This window comes from Corapipo altera, unplaced genomic scaffold (assembly GCF_003945725.1).
Source record: "Corapipo altera isolate COAL_440 unplaced genomic scaffold, ASM394572v1 2b, whole genome shotgun sequence".
In the NCBI taxonomy this organism is placed as follows: domain Eukaryota; kingdom Metazoa; phylum Chordata; class Aves; order Passeriformes; family Pipridae; genus Corapipo; species Corapipo altera.
Window position 1 is genome coordinate 26,122,540 of NW_020884874.1, and position 26,357 is coordinate 26,148,896.

At 41.7% G+C, this 26,357-nt stretch overlaps 1 protein-coding gene across 1 annotated transcript in view; it reads right to left on the reverse strand.

Moving 5' to 3' along the window:
- TIAM2 (T cell lymphoma invasion and metastasis 2) overlaps positions 1 to 15,000 on the reverse strand; it is a 188,006-nt gene extending 173,006 nt beyond the window's left edge. The window contains exon 1 of the mRNA XM_027631056.1: positions 14,980 to 15,000. The gene's annotated coding sequence lies outside the window, so the exon portion shown is untranslated. The remainder of the gene's footprint in view (positions 1 to 14,979) is intronic.
- Between the last annotated feature and the right edge of the window lie 11,357 nt (positions 15,001 to 26,357).

A 26,357-nucleotide genomic window follows, 5' to 3' on the forward strand; every position in this document is an offset into this window, starting at 1 on the left:
TTCATTGTGTTTAAGGTAATCGGTCAGAAATAAGTAGACTTTCCACACAGGGTGGAAAGAGTCTGCTGAAGGTTATGCAGAGGGGCCATCTGTACCATATTTTAATTTAACCAATGTCCTCATGGACAGAGGTCTCTGTTGCATAATTGATGCATTTAATTTTGGGTTGGGGTGTTTATCCTGTTCCAGATCACCTTCTCCCCCCTGTGGATAGTTTTTCTTCTTTATACACCTGCAATTAGAATATCGCTTTGACTTTGTGCAACACCCCTCAAAAAAGGCTCTAGGGATAGACTTTCATCTGGTGACCATGGTGCTGGATTTATGTTGCTGAGCAGGAGACGGAGCAGAACAAGTCCATGGAGAGCTGTTGGAAACACTCAGTGGCAGTACTGCTAATATGACATATGAAAAAGTCATACAAAAAGTCATATGGAAGCTCTTAAAAAGTATTTGTTCTTCAACAGCTACCTCTCGAACTTTCAGGATTGTTCCAGGATTGTGTTCCCAATTTATTTTTCACAGGTCTGAGAACTAACTACTTACTTTTAAAAAGAAATAGAAGCTTGAATGGTCTTATATTCAAATAACCTCTGGAACTAGAAATATAAAAAACAAACTGAATATCATTAAAAATACTGATATCTGTGGCATTTGTAGCGTTGCAGCAGTGGTGATGAGGCATTATTGCCCCTCTGAGCCACACACCTTTATTTTGCTTAATAGATTATACTTATAGTAACTTCATATTAGTGGCAAATGCAGTTTGTAGTGTACTTCAGAGAAGAAAATCTTTACGTTTACAAATGCTGAACCACTTGCCCACCAAAAAAGAGACAAGAAAATGTTGTACCAGAAAATATCATCTGCTGTCATGAATATTTAAAGGTAGCATCAATGTCAAATTGTCTCAATACTGTAAATTTACTCTTAAGGCCACCATTAAAATTCCTGACAACGTCACAAAATAATATGTCCCTTGCAGACTCATATATTACAATGTTTTGCGGTCTCAGATCCAGCCTTTACCTCATGACTCACTCAAGCAAAACGTCTATTGAAGTAAATGGGAATTTGGCAGAAAAAAAAGATGGAGATGGGCCAAAATCAGAAGAGGGATGGAAATACTCTTTCAAGGAAATTGAATTCTTTATGTGGATCCAAAGTTTGCTGTTCACAGCTTAATTCTCAAGTGAGATTACCGAAGGACTTCCGATGGGACTTCAGCCATCATGTCCTGGCTAAGTAGGCTTTAGTGAACACCATCTGTGATTGCTCCTCATGCACACCAGCTTCCCAAGGTACACAACAGAGTGTTATTTTTGTAAGAATATTCAGTTCCCCCTTTTTACCCTGTATTGGTTGGTTTTCCCTCTCAAGGAACCATTGCATTAGAAGTTTCTTCAATCTTAACCACTTTTATCCTCCTCCCTTTGGTTTGCTGTGGAGCAGCGTGTCTGACTGACTCAGTGCTTGCATGGATTTCCTCTCAGTCGTTGGTGTTCCTGCTTGTCCTCGATGTGTGTCTCTCTCTCCCTTTTAAGTAGTGAAATCCTTTATCTGTCCCCTCCTGACCTCCCTGTATGTCTGGCTTCTGGGCATCTGCTTTACTTTTGTTCTCTGCTCTCCAGGAGCCGTCCGTGTTCCATCCGGCTGCAGTGGCTGGTCATCATTGGGTCTGCCTCTGCCTGTTACCCTCAGTGCTTCTGCAACCCCCAAATCCCCAGCACAAGTGGTACAGACTCTGGAGCTGCCTATTCCCTAAATTTCAACTCATAAAATCTGATGTTCTACCAGTCAGGAGCCTGGGACCCCTTAAATATTTGGGATCTTTCTATCCTTTCTACTCTTCTTGTCCATGCAGTATGGAATCTCACAAACAAGTTCTAGCTCTGTTATTGGAAAATTATATACGTGATGCAAACCATCAGGTGGCAAATACTCTACATCCTGTTCAAATGCACTTTCTTTCAACATATTTAATGAAACACAGTCTCTAAGAGTGTAATTAAGACAGAACACATTTTCACCGAGGGTAAATTAGTAAAGGTAAATTAAGGAGTATGAAAATGTTTCTCTTCTACTCTCTGCATGCGCACACATGCACAATACACTCAAACACACTTGGGGAAAAATGCCCATCTCCAACACATCATCAAAACAGTGTTTTGGCTTCTGTGCCCCCTCTACTGGCTGGCCTTAATGTACCCTGTATTAACAAAGTTACTTCAAAAAGTTATATTGAAATTATTGATGGTGCTGGCACCTTAGCAAAATTGGCCAACTCATAAAACTACTACAAAGAATAAGAATCTTTACCAATCCTGCAGAACAATAACTTATTTGCTCTGAACATATATTCAGACTCAAAGTATTTTTAAAATGTTAAGAGATGTCAAAAGCTGATGGAGCAGAGTAAAAGTGCCTAAGAAAAGGAGCATCTTCAAAACACAGATGTGTGTAGGTGGGATCTTACATTAATCTTTTTGTAATTTCCAATTTTTTGATGCAAAGACTTCCTCTTTTTGTGTTTTTCCCCATTAAAAACAAATTACAAAAACTGATTTATCATTCTGCATACTATATAGATCCAAATATACACATCTGTCAATATTTTGAGCTTATGCATTGAAACTTTTAAGGGAAGATGTAATTTCAAAAATAAATTATAAAAATATCCAGAAAAATAAAATTAAATATTTGATACAAGCAGAAGTACATACAGAGGGAAACAGACAAAGGCATAAAACTTAGATAACAGTTCCATTAGAGCCATGCTCAGCATCTGGAAAACCTGGACTGAAACCTGCACTAGTCTCATTGACATCAGTGCGACTGGTCTTTTCCAGCCAGAAGCTTTCAGCAGGAAGGCAAAGCTATTCAAAGCATGTCCAGATCCCTGAGGACTCACCAGTTCCAGTTCAGGTGTGAAAAAGGACCAGAGCAGAACTAGCTGTGGGGCTGAGAGACCTAGAGAGTAACAGGAGTTCCTCTAAAGAGTTTGAACTGGAACATTTGAGAGAAAAAAGTAGATTGTCCCACTCCCTAAGGAGTTTTTATTAATTACTAAAAGAGAAAATATTTATTGTTTAAACAGCTGAAGTACAGTTTAATTCAAGAAGTTATGAGTCAAGAACTAAAGGTATCTTTCTTAAAAAATAGATATAAAAATCGATAGCTGTTCTGCAGTTTTATAATTTTAAAAATAGCAGAAAAAGTTACCTCAAAGGGAAAACGAGCAAGCTCCCTAAACCCCTCTTGCTCATGACCCCCACACGAGACTTACCGCAGACAAGGCTCATGGCCATGGCATTATTCTCAGGGAATATTTTGCACATGACTAGGTACCCAGAACTAAATCACTGCAAGACAAAGCCACTTCTTTGCATTGACAATGCAAATGAAAGCAATGACTTTGTGCTCTTTAAAATAAGCAATACACGGGCTAATTTCTGCTGAACTTCAAGTCTCCTGCAAGCACATCGCCTCCTCCCCTGCACTTGCCCTGCCATGTACACAGCTCAGCTCACCACCAGTCTGGCATTATTTTAGAGCCCCTTGCTATTAATTCATGCAAACAATGCAAGAACAAAAATGTTTTCTCTATTCTTTAAGCCACTGCACCAGCCAAGACAGTCAGGGAGCAGTGCATAGCAATGTGTGTGTGGAGTCTCCCAGGGACCCCCCTGCATGACCACTTCCAAGTCCATGTGCCCTCCCTCAGGTAGGAGAGGCTCACCAAGCCTGCCAGGTCCTTGTCTTCTCAAAACCCCATCGTCTGCACAGAAAATACCCTGGCCAAAGTCTTCAACAAAAGAGCACTCCAAGGCCCATCTGGGATGATAGTATTTTTCTAGTGCAACAAATCACGCTCAGAAGCCCTTGTCTGAACCCTGTAAAGCCAATGCAGTTATATATTGAATTGTCACATTCATCTTAAGTCCAAAAGGCAACACATTTTCAAAAATGTTGTGTGAGGGCATCCTCTGGTGAAGCCTCTTTGCCCTGTTAGACACCATCAGAGAGGGAAGATAAGGAAATGGCAGCCTCTGGAAAACACAAGGTCATCTCTAATTTCATAGTTTTCGAAAGCTCTACTTAAAAGCTCCCTGTGTGAGAGGCAAAGCTGGGTCTGTCAGCGCATTCAAGATGCTAATTTCCCTTTGAGATACCAATTTCACTTTATGATACCAAAACTTTGAGTTTTAGCACATTCTCAGAACACTGATGGAGAGATGATGGGTGAGAGTCCATATCAAAGTCTTTCTCAAGCTTTTATCATGTTTGGACATTAACATTTTTCCAGTCAGAAATGGCAGAACTGCCAGGACTGCTGACCCAACTCCTCTCTTTTAACGAGCTGGCGCTGACACCATCACTGGTACAAAAGATACTACAATCACATCATATCTTTCAGGGCAGGGTGTTTACAGACTCTTCATTTGACTTATTGTATTAGCACATGCCAACCTGTAAGACAGCTCCAAAAAGGGACTGTGCTCTCCACCACTTCATTTAGGTGTCAGAATTTAGCTTCTGTGCTCAATCTGGTCTTTTCTTCTTCTCCTTCCATTGATTCCTGTTATATTGGATGTATATAAATCCAGTTCCCCTGTGAATTTATTAGCCCATTACTGCTAGGAAAAAGAAAAGGATAATCTCTCCTTTCTCCATTTCTACCAGCAGACATAACTCCAGATAGAAGAAAGGGGCTGATTAATTATATAGAAATAGGATTTTTTTTACACACTAACTTTATAAAACAAACACGCGTTTAAAGGAACTTTGTAAAGGTGCTTTCTCCCTTGTAATTTCAGAGCTGTATTTATTATTTGTAAAGAAAGCGTATAAGCAGTGTTATATGACTAATTTTTCTTTTCAGTCCTCAATACGTGCCAAAGCATGTTTAACATATTAGTTTAAAATGCATAATCCATGCTTTCTTGAATGTATCTTTCTTCATATAGACATGGCTTTGTAAACTGACTAGAACAACATCTCACTTCTTCATACAATCAACACTATCTGACTAAGATTTTTGGCATGAACTTTGAGGCACAGTAAGAGAAGCGTAACACTATCACTCATTTCCATGGTTTTCATCCCTGGTTCCTGTCTGTCCCAACATTCACAGCCACGACAGAGCCAGGCAGCTGTGACTTAGTTTTTACATTAATTCACTGCTGGCTCAAAAAAAGGGTGTGTTCTAATTAGGTTCCAGATTTTAATAGACCAAAGCGTGTGCCTACGTGTTGTCCTGAACCAAGATGTCATCTGGAGTCCAGCTCTAAACTGCCAACACACACAGAGTTTCTTTGGAGGCCTCTTATCCAAAATCTAATAGTTGCTTAGAAAAGTAAAAAAAACCCAAACCCAACCATCCAAAACACTCTGGCCAGATACAGGCATGACTTGTGAGATATAAGACTGCATATATTAGAGGACTTCTAGATATGCTGCATGTCCTGGCCTAACCTACAACACACGACTGAACTTCTTCCTGGAACAGGAAAATTATGCTATTGCTCTTTCCTATGTACTGTAGCATTTGGACTCACAGAGCTGCCCAGTGGTGACTTATTTCTTCTGTTTGCCACCAGTTGCTCCAGAAGAGTGCTTGAGCAGAGAAAAGGGTCAGCATTATGTGCCTGTGAGGCAGACTGGTAACCTTTTACATAATGAGCCTGTACCACTGAATCCCAGACCACAAGTTTCTGCAGCAGGCAGATTTTTCATAATTAAATCCTGATGAGGAACACAGACTTTAAAAGCATTGTGCTAGTTTGTACTGTTCTTTGCAGACAATCATGGAGCACAACAATAAGGGTCTAGTTGTGTGTGACTCACAGCTCTGACTTTTACTGATTTACACCAGGCAATCCAGAATTCAGGCAGACAGCCAATTTTCCTCATCCTCTATTTTGGATTCACACTGTAGATGTCATTTTAGTCCTTTTGAGGGCTGGCAAAGGACAGCTGGTTTAATTCTTTCCCTTCCTTCTTAGGGGTTTTGTAGGGGTTTTCATCATCGTGAAATCTGAGTACCTATTTCCTTTTTGATTTTCAGAGGCAAAGAGGGACATGTGGATAATTCTAGTGGAAGGTTTGATGGAGTCCTTGTCAGCACAAGGAATTCCTAGAGAAATGAGCTGATGGGAGACAAGGATTGACACTGGGTTTAAAGAGGAGTGTTTGGTAGGAAACTAGGGACAAGCTGGAAGCCACAGCCAATGATGTAATTAAAGCACATCCTGAGCAGCAGCGGTGGATTGTACTTATGATCGCCAATGAAGGCCCTGTGAACATGGAAGAGATGACACTTCATGGCACTGACCACTTGTATTAGGTGACTTGTGAGCCTATTGCATACTAGTCTCTGCGTGAAGGGGGTAGTTTTACTTGGAATGACTCACAACCCACTAATTGCACCTTCAGCGTCTGAGCCGCGAGGAGGAGCTGGTGTGAGAGGAGTCCCCAAGAATTTAAGAGGGAAGGTGCTGCTTGGTCATTAGACAAAGGTCTTTGATAGGTAACTGCTTTTTATCTTCCCTTTACATTCACTGGGCTTAATTTACCAGGTTTTTGTCTCATTTGCTGTTCTAATCACTCATTACTTCATTTCACTGTCAATTCGAAACCTTTGAATAACCAGGTTACAGGTATTCATTATCAGTTAGTATTTACTTCCTTCTTGACTAAGTGTTGTATTCTAGATCAAATTTTTTCCTGGTCTTTCCCTTCTCACATACTGACAAACAGCAATATATTGCTCCTCAGAGAGAAAGATTTTAAAGAATTTTCTTTGGGAGAATTGAATTTTTCTCCACTTTCTGAGAAGATCAACATTGCCATGAAGGCACAGCTTGCTTGTCCTCCTAGTGTGGTAGGAATGAGCATTGCTACTACACCTTTGACATTCCAGCAGAACTACCCCAAGGCTGAGCGAGCTTTTCAGGCTACTTTGAGGCCTTGCCAGTGAGAAGGCAAGGTCACTGCTGCTACACTCCACCCAGGGCTCAGTGAACATCAAACACACCCAGAGGGACATTAGATAAGTACAGCGTGTGGCCAGAGAGAAGAGTCTGGACAGTATGAAGGAGAGGAGAACATGGCCTCCTTTTTGTTTCTTTTTGGAAGCAGAGAGGAAAAATGGGCTGTGGTAAGATGAAGACCAGTAAAAAAATTTCTGGATTTAGCAGGACTGGAATGTGCTGGTGTTCCTCATGGGCCATGGCTGACTAGCCTACATTCCTTGTCTTTCTCTTAACCACAAGTCAACTGAGCATGTTAATTTGAGATTGAGGCATTTGAAGTCAGTATTAATTAGAGCACAGCATCATATCCCTTGAACTGCATGGAAGTTGATGTGACAATAGACCTAGGTCTTATTTCTTGGCACTAAACACTCTTTGGTGCTATTGTATTATGGTAGATAATAACAATGAACCCATAGCAACAACAGCATAAACCCCAGATCTGTTAACCGCAAAGTACAACCAAGAATTATCTTTTTAACATTTCTAAATTGCTTTCAGCCTGGTTTATAAAGAAACAAGACTTAAGTGAATTGATATCTATCTACCCATCCATCAGCTTTCCTTATCATCCATGCTGCTACTTGCAACACCATTTGAACTTTTTAATCAATTTCAAACAAATGTAGTGAAACATATCTCAAAACTGCCCACATTTAGTGTAAATCTGTTAAGGAGACGGAAAAGTGGCCACATTAATGCTGTTAGTGATAGAAAGGTAGTCATCACCTTTTTCTTTCGTTTGCTCTGAAGGGATTTAGGAGAAGCAGTTGGCCAATTAGCACTAATGCAGGTGGCTGCCTAAACAGCAATTTCTGCATGGCTTCTGAAAAAGCCCCAAAACACAGTGGTTTTTGCTGAGTTGCAGGGATAACTAAAGGTAGAAGACCTATGAAAGGCCTGGAGGTAGTGGAGAATTGGCCTGAGGGAGTTGTTGGTGATTATGGGGATGTGGATGCGATGGGGATGCAGAATGAGTTCTCATGCTGTTTCTGGAAGTAGAATTGAATGTAGGAAAATATGATGCAAGTTTATAGGGAGGGTACAACAGAGACCCAGCAAATAACCCACTAGAACAGACAATTTCTCTCGTCCAGCTGCTTCAGATTCACTCCCTTGTGGAATTCCACCAAAATCCTCTTTGCTATGCAGTACAGCTTCATCGCTGCATCTAGTAACTGCAGTTGTTGAAAAAATAAAAGTCAAGATTTGACTGCATATTTAATTTTCCATCTTATATGTGCTTTAGAAGCTCTTGAAAAGCACCAATCTTAAATATTATATGTTGGCTTGAGTTCAAAACCCAGGAGCAGTTTAGGCCCTTTTTGTTTTTTGCCTTTTTTTCCCCCCACTCTCTCAGACTCTTTCAGACATGTAGTGAAAATGAACTATCTGACAAATGAATGTATGGTGCTTACTTTGCAATAAAAGCTAGGCTTTCCTTCTGTTCAGTTCTCAAGATGATTGTTAATAATTACATACACATTTAAATATTAATATATACACATAAAAACATTCAGATAGATTGGGTATTGGTTTGGGTTTTTTTCAAGAACGCCCCTGCATGTGAATGGTTTCAGGAGGAGCTAACTGGTTTGCACACACTTTCCACACATGAGCCAACTTTGGTTTGACACGAGACAGCTTACAGCAACAGCTGAAACACCAAGTGTGCCAGTGCCAGCCCCCTCAAGGGTACAGTCTCTGAACTGAGAACAGCAAAGGCTGATGAGTTTTGTCTCCAGAAGGACCCCAGACACAGCCTCTGAGTATTTATGGAGGTAAAACACAAATAGTAGGACAAGTAGGAAACAAATACACAACACCCCTACCTATTTCTGCCTACTGGGAGCCTTTGCTTTTTCTCACTGTGGGAGGGGACCCCGTGCTTTTAGAGGCAGTTTTAAAGACCATGAAGTCTAATTGTGCTTCCTGTGCATTAACTTTAGAGGTGTGCATATTTCTAGGGGGAACATTTCCTAGAGATAGCCAGCCTTTTAAGACTGTATTAAGAAAATCTAATGCTTTATGCACAGGACACAAGCAGTCTGAAGCATATTTCATTATCTGATCCTTTTGCAAACATTGAATAAGCAGTTGTCACAAGTTACTAGTGGAACACAATCCACCTAAGTGATTGGGATTTTTCCAAGACCCAAGAAGATGGTGTGGCAAAGCATTATCTAAGCTCCAGACTACCTCCAATTAAAGACCTCCAAGATTTGTGTGTGATTTGTGATCACACAGTAGATTTCTGAGAAAGGGTTTTATGTGTAAATAACAAGGAAGGCTCTTCCTTGGAGGTAATTTACGTCCATAACAGATATTAAAAAAATCATTTCTATATATGATGGGATAGAGATGGAGCTAACTCAGAAATGATGTGAAGAGAAACTGATATCTACCATTATTGACCTTGTGGGGTTAGAAACAGTTCCTTTATTTCTCCAAGAAATATACTGTAAAGCCTACCAGAAAGACGTAAAAAAACTGACTTTAATGAAAAACTAATAAAAAAATTTCTTTGCTTAGCTAATTTTTTTTTCTATTGTTCTGGTATGCACATGTTGGTTCAGTAGTATGATTATTTTTGGAGAATTCTCATTATTTGTAGACCCCATGAGGGTAGAACAATTAAAAAATAATAATCTATGGATTTCCAATGAATTTCTGCATGGTGACAGAGAATTGTATAGGTCTGATTTTGTGTGTACCAGATATGTTTCTGATTCTCTCATTCTGTAAAACTGCATAAAGTGTATAAAGTCTTTTTACTTTTCATAATTCTGTCCTTAAATAGGTTGAAAAGAAGTTATGATTCTCCCTTGCCTACTGAATTTCCCCTGAGCTGACTTGCAATATTGCTGCCCTTCCCTTGGCTCAGTGCATCCTTGATATATAGTCTTTCTTCAGCACAAGGAAATCTCATGCACAAATACCTTTAATGCAAAAGGACGGGGTATAAATGTGTGAAATACATACATGTGAGGATGCAACTCTGCCTAGCTTTGCTGAAGATTTAATGCACTCTTTATGGTTATTCTGCAACAGCAGAAGAGTCTCATCCGCTAGGAAGCCTTCTTCACAATAGTCCTGCTATCCAATATCCAATATACAAAATTAACTGGAAAATAAACAGCACTGTTCACAGGCAAGTAACCTTTGACTAGCCGACTTACTGCAACCAAAATATTTCCCTAATTTTGTTTCTTTACGGTCTGTCCCTTCATTCTTTTTTCTATGTTTTGTTGTCTCTCCTGAAATGTCACGACAGCAAACAGCCCACAAAAAATTATTGCCTTCTCTTCAAACACTCAGAAAACTCCTTTTGCCACAATAATTAGTTTGAATTGGATGACTAATCATAGGAAGTTGTGCCTAGAGCAGTAGCACCATGAAAGGGCTATATAGAAATGCAAGTGTAAGTGAAATGTGACTCACAGTCACCCTTAGACTTTTTCTGCAAATGTGCCAACACAATGCCCTTTTTATACATTAGTGATGGTGAATTTAACTGCTTAAGTACAAGAATAATCTAGCCTAAAGCTAAAGCCACATACATGCATCTTGTTAGGTTATATGGCCCCATAGTTTGGCTTATTTACCTAAGGTCTGCTTGCCTTGCTCTGAGTAGACACCAAGATCTGCAGCGTACAGCAATGATGTCCTAAAATCTACACTAGACCTGAAGTCTCAGGCCATGGAAAGAAGAACTGAGATTCAGGAGCTGTATTCTGTCATGGCACAAACTCTCTGGATGTATCTATACGGCTAAGTTAAACAGTGGCAGGAAACACTCAACTGCAATTGATTGCTGGGACTTAAGCTTGACTTTATTAGACCTCTTCAACCATGACTAGCACAATTTTGTCTCCCAAACTGTCTCTGGGCACATGTAGGGTAGGCCAAGTACCATTCCCCACAGGCAGTTCAGGTGCAGCCACACTGATTTGGAAGGCAGAAGAATTTGAGACTAAGGACATGGTTGGTTTCATCCAGGAAGTGGTCCTGGGCATTAATTTACTGGTACACCTGTAGCCCATGCCTCCCTGGGTCAGTGCACATACATACCACAGATGAAGAGTAAAAAAGTGGTGAGATTCATGTTTCCTACCTACCTTACAGTGAATTTGGGAGCATAATCTATTTAAGTGCTCTGAAATTTTCTGTAAGGAACTAATGAGCAACTATTGGTTCTCAAATCTATTTCATATACATATATTATAGAATAGATGTTCCTAAGTAAAAGCCTTAAAGGGACTGACACATGCTGCTGCTTAACTAAGCTTTGTGTGAATGCTTATTTCCTGATAAAAATCAAATCATTTCCAGGCCGGCATGTTCAGTTACTTACTTATCTTACATTTGGGTGAGTTCTTCTTTTTTTTTTTTCTCCCATGCAAGAACTGTGCATAACAAAGCCTAGACATAATTTTAAAAATTGAAGGGAATCATACCAAGTTACACATATCAGCAGTCTCCATCTCCCAGCAAAGCAAAAAGCAGGGGTTTTGGAAGCACTGAATAGTAACAGAAGTGAATTCTGCAGAGTGCTCTTATCTAGAGAGATGGGAAGTTGAGAGGAAGGATGTTCTTAGATCATGTTATGCTGCACCCAGGAAAATGCAAATAATAATAGTTCTCCTGATGTTTGTAAGATCTCTGCAGCCCTAAGATGGGCTATGACAAAGAATAGAGAGCAAGGAAAAAACTATTGAATGGAGCAAACAGATATTACAGGGGTGGGTATTAAAGAAATTCCTATTAGAAATGCCAAAAAGCCCTCTAGTCTTTTGTCAGCATATTTTTTTTAACAGCTGAGATCACCGTAGTAATTTATATTTTGTCTTTGTTTAACATGGCATCTGCCAATCCCCACTTTTGCATGTGATGCTCAGTTACTCCTGTATTCAAACTGTCACAGAAGACTTCAGGGATGAGCTGGGACTCATTGCAGGTGTTGAAAGGCTTAGAGCTCAAATACATTTGTATTTAAAAATAATTCAGTTAAAAGCTGGAATCTGAACACAACTTTACTGTTGGAGAGAGGCAAAGGGAACTGTCATCAGGAACATACACAATTTGTCTGATTCGTTTGGATTAATGTATGGCTTCACTCCCTTGCCCCCATTGCAAATTGGTTTTATATCCAAACCAGCCTGGGTAGGAAGGTAGTACACTGATAGATGAGCAAAGGAACTACATAAGCCAGGTGGGTGGGAAATGATCTGACCATTTCCTCCTCGTTCTTCCAGCTCAGTGGCTGCATGGGGCAGACTGGAGGAATCTAGGAAACCAGGACAAACTCTGGACCAGCTTTGCAAATCTAGACATTTCTTATCCTCAGGTGCTTTGGAGGACCCTAACAAAAAAAAACAACTGGTAGTAGCTTGCAAGATTCTCTGCTCTTACAAAGTACCACATAGCATCCACTTTGCATTCTTTTGCATCTTCTCTCCCTCTCACTCTGAGCAGCTGTTTCTTTACAAGGAAACCACAGAGCGGACACTGTAGAAATACCTTCTTTCAAACACTTTGTGAAATGCTTGTATCTGGCTGAGAGGTAAATGGACCCAGAGATGAGGGGAGACATTGCTCTAAATTGCCGCCAGCCCAGTAACTGCCACCAGCCTGTAGGAACAAGCCATCGGTTTGTCTTGTAACCTGTGCTTCCTATAGAGACCTGACAGAGACAGACCAGGACCTGCTATAACACAACTAATGTACGATACTATGACCATGTCTTTCTGTTCCTTGATGTAGAAATAACCATGCTTCAAAGTGCAGTGTCCGGCTCTACTTTTCATCAAGGTTGTGCCTGGGAGCACTGCTATTAATGCAGCAGGGCCTTGGAGCATTCTCTTCCATTCTCTGGAAGATGAAGACCCTGCATCTTCATGCTGTCACTCTGGTTTTAGCCTGGTGGAGCTCATCAGTGCTCAGTAAAATTGCACCAGCGCAAAACTGGCATAATGGTGCAGAGAATCAGGCCTGCAGGCTGCAATTTGTTCCGACATAATAGGATAAAACTATTTGTCTTATATGTACTCTCAAGTGATAGTGCTGATGAAATGTGTCAGAATAAAGGCCTGGAAAGTGAAGTCCTTTTTCCGTCCATTAATCAGGCACAGAATGAATGGGAAAGCAAAAGCTTCACCAGCCAGGCTACGTGCTGCTCTCCCAATACGCCTGCACTGAGACCCAGGTGTGCCCTCTCCCATGTGACAGGGTAGTTTTGTTTCCTTGTCCATTTATTTCATGGCATCTCTGTGGAGACTGCCGTGGGGGACACCAGTCAATGTCAATGTCAGTTGTGATGCTGTTTTATTGTGCTCTGAAAATGTACCCTAGAAGTGGATCAGCAGCCCTCACCCCACATAACAACTGGATAACCTACTTCCGCTCCTTACTGACCTACTTATTTGCACACTGGTGACCTAGATATGGAAGGCCTCTATCTTGCTGAGGTCTCTGGGTCCTTCCACCACAAATGAGGTAGGATGTTATGTGCATGCACATTTCACCAGCATGAATTTGGTGCTACAGAATCACCCACTGGGAGAGAAAAATCACGTTAAGGAGAGTAGCAATCAAATAAAGGAAAACATTATCTTTACCACTTCTTATGTTTTTAGACAGGGATCATTTGCAGCAACAGAAAGGCTAGGATGAAAAGAGTAGTGATGGATTAGCAAATGGTAGAGTCAAGGGAATGTGAGAAAGAGAAATTGTTATGATTCTGCAGTTCGCTGATACAGTTTTTACTAAAGACAATCATGTAAAGTCTGAAGACCATTTGTTGTTCACAACTCAAGTTTTCAACACACGTAAATTATGAGGAAAGGTTACAGACCAGACATACAACTATTTTGACCAAGAATTATCTATTATCTGAGACAATTATCTTTTTCTGTTATATATTGAATTGCTAAAAATTCTGCAGTTATTGCCATTCCTGTTGTTCAGTGGGATGTGTCCTCAGGAAGTGGAAATTAATGGTCCTGCATCAGTCTGGATCACTGGGACAGTCTAGTTGTTGCTATAGGATATGCTAGAAATTAGACCCATTCACAGACACTGACCTTGCAGTCTTTGATATGAGAAGAATGATTAATTCTGTACTCATTGTATTTTTATCAGGAGAAGATCCAAATCAGGATTCACAGTGTTTGAACTACGTATGAAAACTGGGGTCTCCAAACCTCTTGAAGTCTCATGGTAGGAGAAAAAAAAGAGTTTCTAAGCTTCACACAGACTCATTTTACATGCTGTGAGATGCAGATGTCTACCCTCACCTACCTGCTTTCCAGGCTGTCATTGTCAAGGACTTTTTGTAGCTCATGATATGTAAGAAACTGGTACTGCTCAAGCATCATACCTGGTTAAGCCTGGTTGCCCAGATACCTGTATCAGGGCCCTCTGGAGAAACACTTCAGACTCAACTAGCAAGGGGCTAGCACTGGGTTTGTGGTGAGACAATTTCACTATGCAGTCAGTGGACTTCTCAGCTTGCACTTGCTACATGCAGTTTTTTTACTGCTTATTTCTTGATTTTGGAACACACTTTAAATCCATGTTCTCAGTAACAACACTTAATACAGAATCTGGAAGTCAGTAAACATCAAGCTTGCCAGTATGTTCTCAGGTCCTTCTGGCATTATCTGTTGTCATAGATATCACTGGTGTGATGTTCATACACTGTACTTTGTCTTGGCTGTTTATATCTGCAGAGCAAGAGCTAATGAGATCCCTTCGGGCTGTCTGCCCTGGGACACACACAGTTATCCATGGTCCTCATCACCCCTTTGGGTTGAAGGTGGAAGAAAGCAAAAATGAACACTGCCTTTTGTTGCCTCATAAGGGTCTAGAGCCAAATCCAAATCCAAATCATACATTTTTCCCCAAACAGCAACATTCGCTTTTGACAAAATTCTGCTCTACTGACTTGCTTTTCTTGACAAGTACAGCTGTATTCTTCTGAATTTCCATCTTCTTCTTTCATTTTCAAAATGACCTGATTGTTACAGCTTCTCACCATCCTGCAGCACTGTAACAGTGAATGGGAGAGGAAGAGATTGGTGAGAGGTCTGTCTACCTGCTTTGCTGTAAACCATCACTCTGAATACACTGTAAAGCACTTTACCCAGTTCTACACTACTCCACCCTATTTTCTTTATCTATTTGTATCAACAGTGATCCATTCACAGACTTGGAATGTGTAGCCAGGGGAAAATGAGTTTTGCAAAAGCCATTTTTCCAAAGGCACTCGCGTGTGCCTGTAACTTGATGTATGACTTTGTGAAAGCTGTCACAGAGGTATTCCACATGCACCAGCACTGATGGATCAGCATACTGGCATGATGGCACAAATACAGTCTTTCACCATTGTCAGCGCCTTTTGACTCTACATTTTAAAGCTGGACAATTTTCCATTAGCCCCTCACATACCCTTTGCCTGTGCTAGAACAGACTTAAAGGTATGAGTCATACACCAAAAGGCCAAAATTTTGCTTACAAAATGGCTAATGGGGTGGCTCTGCATCACATAGTGACATGCTTTAGGATTACACGCAAGGAAAGGACTTCTGCTTCTATATCACTCCACAGTAAGGACATAAGACTTTCTTAAATACTTCTGCCCTAGAAACAGAGAGCTGTTGTGACAAGTGGTATGTCTAAGGTAAAAGGAAAGCCCAGTGAAGTTTTCCTGCAAGATGGAAAGCTCACCACTATGATCTCCTGTCTGGACTTTAACTCTGGCCACCATGTGTCACTCTGCCATAGTTACTCAGATGTCTGGTGTGCACTGAAGTTGTATCCTTTGGCAGAAAGTCGACCTTCTTTTTAACCAAGGTGAAGCACAGCCCAGAGAAATGCCTCCTGCAAATGCACTATTGCAATAACATTCCCTCTGACCTTTCAGACCTGGTCACTGCAAAGAAATTAATGCTCATGGAAACAGAAGCCTCCCCTAGAACCTAGGGTGACTGTCCAGTCCAATAGCAAAATATGCCGTGGGCATAGTCAGCTCCTGCCCCTGGTCCAGTGTGTGGCAAGTGGTATATTTTTAAATCAGAAACAGGACAAAGTACTGTCACAACAGCTGGTTGCAGATATCAGACACCAGACTTCTCTGAGGAAAAAAAGAAACCCTTATTCCCAGTGAGCCTGTAGCCTGATAACTCAAAGTTGCACACAAGGCTTCTCGATATCAAATGCTATTACAACTTTCCAGCAGCACTGGCGCAGCAGTAAGAGATTCCCTTCACCTCAGACAGGCTTTGCCACCTCATCAAAGGAGCCACAATTTCTCCCCTCTTTTCCCAACACACGCTTCTTCCTTTTTTTGTCCATTTACTTCAAACAGTGCAGCAGGTTGGGGCAGCTTAAACAAAATGAAAACTGCCAGTCAAGTTACCAAATAAAGCCAGAGCACAGACACATGAATAAATTCACCTTCCCAAAATACATTTGCAACAAAATAAACAAGAAACAAAAATCTGCTGGAACTTTTCACCAGGGTTAAACAGATATTACCATGGAGTAAACCTATCCCTGTTCAATGTCAGCCGTATGCCAGGGCCTGTATCCAGACCACAGCTCTGCAGCTGGCTCCCAATGGAGTAAGCACTTAGGAGCTCCTCAAAAATGCAACTGCACTGTTTCTACATCAAGATGTCTTCCCCTTAAATTAGGCTCAGCATTTTGATATTACTGAGCCTGATTGCAGCAGGATCTGCAGCCATTGTCAGCCCTCCCATGCCTGTTGAAGGAGTTGGTGACATTGCAAGGAATGGCACCAGGCAGATGCCAGCAAAAGCCAAGGTAATGTCACAACCCTGCAAATAGCACAAGTGTCACCTCTCATGGGGAAACAGAATAATCCCAAATCAGTGTCTGGTGATTGCATTGCCTTGAAGGTGAAAAATACTACAACACACCTGGCATTTATAACACTGTTGAGCAGCCAATTTGTGACTGGTGGAGTTTCAACACCAGTGGTACAGATCTGTATGGTTTCTGGAAAAGGAAGGGCAGTGTTCTAGTGGTACTCTGTGGAGCAACAATTATAATAGCATGACAACTACAATATTAAAGGAACAGGTGTTTTGCAATGTTACCAAGGAGAATTTAGTGCTAAGACAGTGCTGTGGGCTGACACAGAGGGAGGTCATTGTTCATAGCATGTGTATTTTCAGAAGAGGATGGGCTCAGTGTGTCCTTTGCTACACGCATTTGGCTTTTGTGCTTTTTTAAAGGCAGATAGATCGTAGGATCATAGTTGGAAGGGATCTTAAAGATCATCTACTTTCAGCCCCCCTGCTATGGGCAGGGAGACCTTTCACTAGACCTGATTGCTCAAAGCTACGTCCAACCTGGCCTTGAACACTTCCAGGGAGGGAAGAAAAAGTTTTTAACAGGCTCAAGTGCTAGTGGCTGTCAAATCCTCCTGCTAATGGGTTAATGCTGACCACCTTAAGGGCTTATCACTGACTGAGAAGAGTCTTGGGACATAGTACTGCAAGCTTGACAGAGAGTCCTTATTCCTTTCTTTTGTGTCTAAAGCTAGTGGTGGGATCATTGAAAATGCTTTCTGGTCCTACTGGCCTGGGCCAGACTGGTTGAAAATTTCATTTTCTTCTTCTGTTATGTTGGTTCTCCGTTAGGTTCAGAATTAGGTACTGGAGTTACTGTCTGGCATCATTACTGGAACTGCTTTAAATTCAGCACAGGACTGGGATGACACTATATCTGACTTGTGAGAGACTCAGAAGGTATTTTTGGTTGCCCTGGCTCCTTCATGCTGTGACAACTCTGCTCAGTACTAACAGCTGAAGGATGAAACAAAGATAATGTTACCTATGTCAACTGAGATGGGCTTGGACCCCGAGCTCAAAACTAATTTCTAGTTCATTCTGCCCACATACCTCATTACAGTGTGGTGCCAAAGTAATGTGATGGGTGTTCAAATATCATGGTATATTGCCTGTGCAAAACACAGCCAAAAGCAGGAAAGGGAAGGAAATGAGTCAAGAGGATACACATGAGAGAGCTGAAAAATGTATGCATGTAAAGTCTTAAATAGTCGTGGAGAAAAGGGCTTCAGAGTGACCTAATTGTGGCCCTCCTGTACCTGAAGGGAGTCTACAAGAAAGGTGGAGAGAGACTATTTACAAAGGCATGCAGTGACAGGATGGGGGGCAATGGCTTCAAACTGAAAGAAAACAGGTTTAAATTAGATATTTGGAAGAAATTCTTTAGTGTGAGGGTGGTGAGGCACGGGAACAGGTTGCCCAGAGAAGTTGTGGATGACCCAGCCCTTGAAGTGTTCAAGGCTGGGTTGGATGGGGCTTTGAGCAACCTGGTCTAGTGTAAAGGTGTCCCAGCCCATGGCAGAGGGGTTGGACCTAGATGATCTTTAAGGTTCCTTCCAGCCCAAACCGTTCTATGGTTCTATTATAAACATGGATTCAAAGAATGAGAAAATTCAAAAGCAATGTGTTTCAAACTTCTGCCAGTTATAAATGAAACTATTCACAAAGTTTCACTAAATTTGACATGAGCAGTTCTTACTATGAATTCTCACCACAGAAATCCACCACTAGGGTGGATAGAAATTATTTAACACTAATTTTCATTATGGTATTAATTTACAATGCAGCTAATTATTTTGTTTGAATCATTACATGCAAACCGTTGGTTTAAGGGAATGACAAATATAAGGACTTTACATTTTTTCTTGCTATTGCAAGCTCAGTTTGTCATTAGAAAATCCCAGTTAATTAAAAAGTTTCAAGAAGATTGGTTCACAAGCATCCTTTTCAAATGGAGGGCAGAGCCAATCCCAGAGAGTTTTGGCTCAGTCGCACAACACCAACACTGAACAGCCAGAGAGCACGACTCTTAATAAGAGATGCAATGCCTCCAGCATTCCTACAGGTTACTTAGTAACTACCTGTGAATGTAGTAATGAAGGTATTCAGAGAGAATAAAGGTCACTTTGCAAACGCAATTAACAAAAGGAGGCTTAAATTTCTCATGAACATATTTGGGAGTGACAGGTTGGAGAAGGGCAGCAAGCAACAAAATTATTGTTAATTAGACAGAGCACAGGGTTTGCAAATGAGCTGAAATGAAACACAATGAGATGGTTAATGGTAGATGAGTGGGATGTTTAAACAAAGACTTGATGTAGAGGACTTTTGAAGTGCAGTCCTAAAACACACAAAGCATTAAGGAATCTTTTTTAGATCTATAAAACAGCAGCTGATTATGGATAGATGAAAGTTAATGAACTGATAGGCACTGAAGTGTCTTCTTTTCTAGATATGGCTCTGTAACTTCCATTAGCATCCACAGACTCTTAAATACACAAACACATTAGTCATGCATTGGATCACACCATACATTTTGTTAAGTATCCAAAGACCGAAGTGACTCATACAATCAAAATTTCTTTTCCCATGTGAATCAGATGCAGTGCTTGACAAATCTCCACTGAAAAAGGATGGTGTCTTTTGAGCAGAATTTTTAGAGTACCTAACTTCTTTAGGATCCTGCCTGCAGAGTGGTCACATCAATTACAAAACTGGGTTTTAAAAAGTGTATGAAAAAACACATTAAAACATCAGAAAGCAGTTGTCAGTGACAGAAATGAAGTCCTACTCAGAGTTGTCCGGCCCACGTGTAGCCAATTTGCTCCACTAAACACGAGTGCCTGATGTTACCAAATAGAGACAGCCTTGTTTTGCAATCATGTTGTGGAGCATTAATGAAATTTTATCAAAGGCTAGAATTAAAACTGTCCTCGTCCTTTCGCAAAGAGCCTGCTTTATCCAACATTTTTCCTTCAAAACCTTCCTTTGGTTTCCAGGTTGGGAATGAGTCATGTCACGACTCCTGAGGAATTAAACGAATCAACGCATTCTATGGTGATTCACTGACAGTAGTTTTGCCATCTTCTCCATATGTTGTAACTCCAAGCAGCGACAATCGTCAGAGGATTTGTGTTTGGCTTTTGTAATTCCTAATTCTCTTCCACACCCCCCCCAAGCTTCTCAATCTGTTTTTAATTAAAATCAGACCCAGGCAAATGTGGAATAATATGAAAAAAATCACCACCCGCACACCATGTAAGAGCTGCAGAATCTGGCAGCCTTCAAGTGTGTCAGTCTCTTTTAAAAAAGGCAACTGGCCTCCCTGTGTGCATACGTCACATTCTTTGAGGAGTTTTATTTTTTCTGGGTAAACACGGCCTGTTAATGACTTCACTGGGAAGGTGGCTGCAGGCGCCTTCTGGAAACACTTGAGAAAGTTCACGTGGGGCTCTGTAAAGCACAGCCATGCTGGCACCACTGGGTGCAGTCCAGCAGTGGGAACGCAAAAGGAAATGTGAACTGGGTTAAGGAGATCTCTACCCCTAGGGTGCTCCTCAATTGCCAGGTTGAGCTCTGGGGAGCTCAAGGGGTTTTACCCCTGTGAACAGAACTTGCTCTGTGGCTGCACTCAATCTTTCTGGGTCTGGGGGAGACAGCTGATATATTTTCACAGCTGAAAATCCATTCAACCTGCCTTCCTGCCTATCTGCTTGCAGTCATCTCTCTTTCATGTCAGGCAATAAAAGCCACAGAGCTGGCCTGGCAGGCACAGGGGCTGTGTTTTCACTGTGAAAGAGGTGGTTCTTTACACTAAGCACAACACGTGTGCATACAGAAAGCTATCTGGTTGTACAAGAGCCACGTAGAGCAACCAGAGTTCATACTCATGAGTTCTCCTTGGAGTTGACCCATAGACCCACAAATGAAGGAACGGAGAAAAGCTGTTTCTGGAGAGAGAGGAAGGTGAACCTCAATTCAAAATTCTTTAAATGTGGGGATTTCATATAAAGATGGAGGAGCAGGAGCAAGTCAAAAAAAGATGGTACAAGAAGCTGGAAAGAGAAGGATAGGTGTGTTGAAGAGGGCAGAGACAAAGCAACACAAGACAGGGAAATGTCTTGATTTTGCTAAGGCATGAAGGAGACCACTGTCTTTCTTGCTCCATAGCCTGTCCCTGGCTGCCCAGTGTGGAAAGTGAGAGCTACAGCTGCTGAGGAACATACAGCAAAGCAGACAGAACCACTGATTAAACGGAAGAATACAAATTTGTCCAAGCGAATGAGTATTACTACCCTGGCTGCCACTTCTGCTCCAACTAGGCATTTCTGCTAGCTGTTTAACCTAGGCTTAGCTGCTTTGGCTTAAGCAGCTTGATGTTTCGGGGTCTTTAAGGTTTAATGCCAAAGGTGGAGGCTTTCTATCTGAAACACCCCACATGATGGAGGAGGTCTCAGTATTTCCTTCTGTTCTGGCTGAGTTATAAGAGACCTCCTTGTCTGCTTGTCTGTGTCTTTCTCATCTCCTGCTACAATCAAATTGTTACTTCAATCTATCTTTGGACTGACCCTTGCCTGAAAGCAGTTACTAACCAATGTGCCAGGGACTGACATCAGTCTCTGTCTGACTGCAGCACTTTCTTTCACTGCTCACATTACAGATTGCCCAGTTCGAATATTCACACTGACTTCCACTTCTCCAAGCATGAAGGTCCTCAGGCTGTGAGAAGATGAAATGAGGTTTCTCTTTTGGGTAAATTGCTTTTCCTTTTTCCAGTCCTTTTCCAGTGTACAGTAACTCCCCTTGCAGTTCCCCACTTCTCACTCTTCACACAGACAGCAAGCAGATAATAAAAGTTCTCTCCCTCCATAGCCTCTGCTTCAGGAAACATCTTCACTTGTTCTCAAATGTCCCATAAAGGTTTGTGTGCTCTGCAACCACTGCTGAACTTTGTGGCATCTCAGAGAGCTGATGGGTGAAAGATTTGGCTTCACATTCCTTCTCAGTTTTCCTTTACAAGATGCCTCAAAGGTCACTTCAACTCTTTATTGGCCAGCTACATTTCAGTTTCTTGAGATATGAAGATCTGGTCAAAATAGGTTCTTTTGTCAAGCTACATCCACACAGCATGACACTAAGTCAGTTCTGACCATGCTGCTCAAAGGCAACAGAAACAGTAGGCAGGCATGTTCAAGCACAGCTGTGCTTGGGCTAAGCCATCTTGATAGAAAGCACCTTTGTCACTCTGCTTACACTAGGAAGCTCCCATGTCAGGTTTGTCTGCTAAGGTAGAGACAGAACTTGAAGTCAGCTGACAGGGCTCCAAGGTATTGCTGTGGAAATCTGGAGGCCAGTTTACCTACTTTTTGTCCTGGCCTCTGCATTGCACCATTCCTCCATGGCCAGCCACATGGACTAGTTCAAGGAGCAAGTGCTGTGAATGCCCCAGTGCCCAGACATAAAAGTGAATCTCCTAGCTGTTAATCCCCAGGCTCAGCTTGGGTGCACAGAGACTTATGCGGGTGTTTGCTTTCCACTGAGCAGCCTGTGGATGCCCTTAGCTGCAGTGGAATCCTGAGGAATGCAGAAAATTTCTGCAATAAAATTGCTAATGGTCATCGCAGGAGAGTATGTCACTTCCAAGGGAAGTGATGACAGAATGGGCTGCAAGTATAGAGCTAGAATCAAAACGAAATTTTTCTGTTTATTTCTTCAATATTTTTTTTCCCGTCGTGTGGCTGAGTGAAAGGCTTCATCAAATTAGAGAAAAGGGTTGATGGGACTGGAGCATGAAAGCTGTGAGCCTGCCTGGGAAGGACAAAAGCTGCTGGAAAACCCTCTTTACCCACCTACTCTCCATTCCCACCTCCGCCTATCGATTGTTTTTTTTCCTTTCATTTGAGTGTGTTGAAACAGTTTGGAGTGGGAAAGCGCAGGTCTGCGAGGACGGACAGAAATGACCGAGAACAGCCCCTTCCGTCCCCATCCCCCCGGGCATTCCCTGGTTACCCGGGTGGCGGGGGCACCGCGCTGGCCAAGGGAGCCCTCCCGTGGTGGCCGAGGGAAGCACTGCCGCCAGCCTCCGGGATCTCTCCCGCACGGTACCGCTGGAGCCCGGGACACCCGCGGCAGGGCCGGCGGGGCGCAGGAGCCCGCCTGTGACCCGGGGGAATGACCGGTGTGGCAGAGGCGCTGGGCACCGCCGGCCACTACGCAAAAAATCCAAACCAAACCGAACGAGCGAACAAACAAACAAACAAAAAACCGCCTCCAAACAAAACAAAACAAAAAAAAAAAGTGAGCCAGAAAAAAATAAAGGGAAAGCAAGAAAATCTGAAATCACTTCGATTCTGAAAGGATGAAAAGATTTAACAGTGTATGAAAAAAAAAAAAAAAGGTGGTAAATTTATATCGGCCAAAAGAAAAATGTACTAGGGCAAACAGCCTTTGTTTTGGAGTGAGACCACTTTTGAGAAGTGTTTTTATTCAAGTCTTCCAATGAATGCAATTTGTCTTGTCTAAACTTCAGTGGCATATATATTTCATTTAGCTCCCTTCACCTTTATGCAGAGACCCAGGAATGCTGACAAAGATCCCTCCCTGAAGTCTGCAGTGGCAACCACCCAGCTCCCGGGTACTGCTTCAGCCCTTTATCTCTTGGCAAGCCCATCGGGACACACCACCCGCTCCTGGGCCCGGCAGGGAGGACCTGTCATCCCAGTCCATGGGTTGCACTAAGAAAGGTGGCAAGTGTTGGAGCCGGGAAAGGAAGAGAATCTCCACGACTGTGCCCCTGACAGGGGGTTGCATGACCTTGTGGATACAAATTGCCAAATGTGGCAGACAACTGCTCTTAAGCCCACTTAAGTGCCCATCCTCATCTCTGAGAATATAAAACTGCCATTAATAAGCACATTTGAAGCATGAGTGACACTTAAAAAGATATTCCAAAATAAATACAAAATCGTTCCTAACAACCAAGACTTTTTAAGAAGACAGATGAAAAGAGTTAGGCTGACTGGAATATATGGTAGCAAAGGGAACTGGAAAGAATCTGATTTTTTTAATATATAGTTTAATAATCTGAAAAGCTTAAGACTGGAGTTAAGCTTTATTACAAGACTCTTTTCATCTACATTTGGAAGTTATATAACCCACACTCACAGGCTGCAACAGGTCAGTAGCTGTTTACAACAGAATGCTTTGCCGTGCTGCTGGAGCTCTGAGCTCAGATGTTCCTCCTTGGTTTGCCTGGAACATGGCAGCTGCTTTGATAGGAGTGTGCATTAAAAGACCAAAAGACACACTCATGCTGGCTCTGCTGTGGCCAGCTGCCCTGAAAGGATGCACACAGCTTTGCCACAAAGCAGTGTCCAACATTTCCAGGACCAGCAGCACTCATTATAGTTTTAATGAAGCAAAACTGGTCATTGACTTCAACTCCATTGCATGGCCATGACTCAGAGCATGGTTTTAGCTTTCCTGTCCACAAACAGAAACACAGCAAGGACAGGAGGAAGGACCTACAGGGCACCGAGACAGGTAAACATGTCACTGACTTTGAAGTTGCTTTTCCAAACCTGAATGGTAGCATTCATGGTTCAAAGTGGTACTGCTACTGAAGAGGCTTCATCTTCAATTGGCCTCTATGCATTTTTAGTATTTTTCATTGTTCTTGACTAAAGATCAAGAATCTTAGGGACAAGAGAGCTTTTGTTTTGCCTCAAAGCCTAATGTGTCCCTGGAACCACTGGAAACTCATTTAAGGTGGCAAATGAATTTTCATTTTGGGTTACTGAAAGATTTGAAATACATTTATTACAAAAAAATGAATTGTGTCATTCTGTATCTTTGTGTTTTCTTCTTGTTTCTTTTGGGTTCAATTGTCAATAGCTTTGAATATTTAGGATTAATTGATTCCCATTAACTGGGGAAAAAATTGGCTAGGTTACTGTACACACTCATGGGACATGGATATCTTCATCATCCAGCTCACTTGTCTCCCTTGGACTTCTATGTCCACACTGGCTCGCAGCAAGTTCAGTTACACAGGGATGTCATCATAATGTAGACAAGAGTTTCCACATGTGGCAAAGAATTGTGACTTTCTGCATAGCACTTTGTGTCTCTGCTATGAACTAATCTATAATTATCATCCTGAACCAAGCCTTGGTCCCACAGAAGTTTGTACAAGCTTTGCCATGAACTTCAAGAGGCAATTGAACTACAGGAGTTCAGTCTGTAATTCTTAGCACAAATATATCCTATGAATCAGTGTAGGCAAGTACTCTGTACTGTTACAGGAAGAGATAACAAAGTGATTAAATACAAGAAGGGCCTACGGCCCAGAATGCAATTTTTTACAGAACTAATTTGCTATGTATAGGTTCTTCTATTGATTGTCTCTACCATGGCACATGATGCTTTCCAAGACTGCTTTGATTTATCACCTAATATTTGTTTTATAGTGCTTCTGGAGCACCTGAATTTATGCCTATGAATAAAGAAAAAAAATAATCACCATCTCTGGGCTGGAAATTCTTAAATACAAACAGACAAAAAGTACTGACAGCACAAAAGATGGAGCCTCATAATTGACTAAATTTTATAAATGGTGACATTTGGGAAATCCAATGTTCTGGCCTTGAGATGGGATGGACCGCCTTTAACGATGAATCACTGCTCTGGTATTACCTGTAGAAGTTGACTGTAAAACTGCCTGAGAAGTGGATCTGGAATTGGAACGAATATCCTCCTATTTGGAGATTATCTTAACAGCTAAGTAAACTCCATTTTCTTATTGTAAGAGTACTGGAAATCAGTTATGTGAAGTTAAGCTGCATTAAGGAGTGAAGAAATTATGACAATTTCAAAGCTATGTTAACAAATCTTTCTCTTACTCTGTCGCTGTGGTAAACACAGGGAGGCTGTGAGAATGCCCATGGAAAAAGAACTGGCTGATAAACACAATATGCACTCTAAAAAGAAAGATTCCTCTGAGTGTCTTCCAGATAGACATGACAATAATTGTTCAAACTCTGCAGGGAATAATTGTTCAAACTCTGCAAGGGTGGTTTTACTTACACCAGGGGCTGTTCCTGCTTCCCCTGCTGCGCAAAGGAGCGACTTCAGGAAACAAAAATGACAGGTCTCATCTCTGCCAATTTGTGGCATGACTTCTTCAGAGAGCCTATTCCTCCAGATATTCCTCCTGCTAGTGCTTCAGTTGTTACCCAAGCTAAAGAAAGCCACGGTACTTTGCACCTCACATTGGCCATGAAGAACCAAGCATGATTTTGAGCAAGGCAGGGCAGAGAAACTTCAGAACAGCACTTATCAGTCGCTTAATAAACCCACTGCTAGGCTGCGGGAGGTTATCTGTGACATCAGACAGGGTCTTCCAGCTGGAAAGCATGCAGATCTCTGCCTTAGCTTACCTGGATGCACT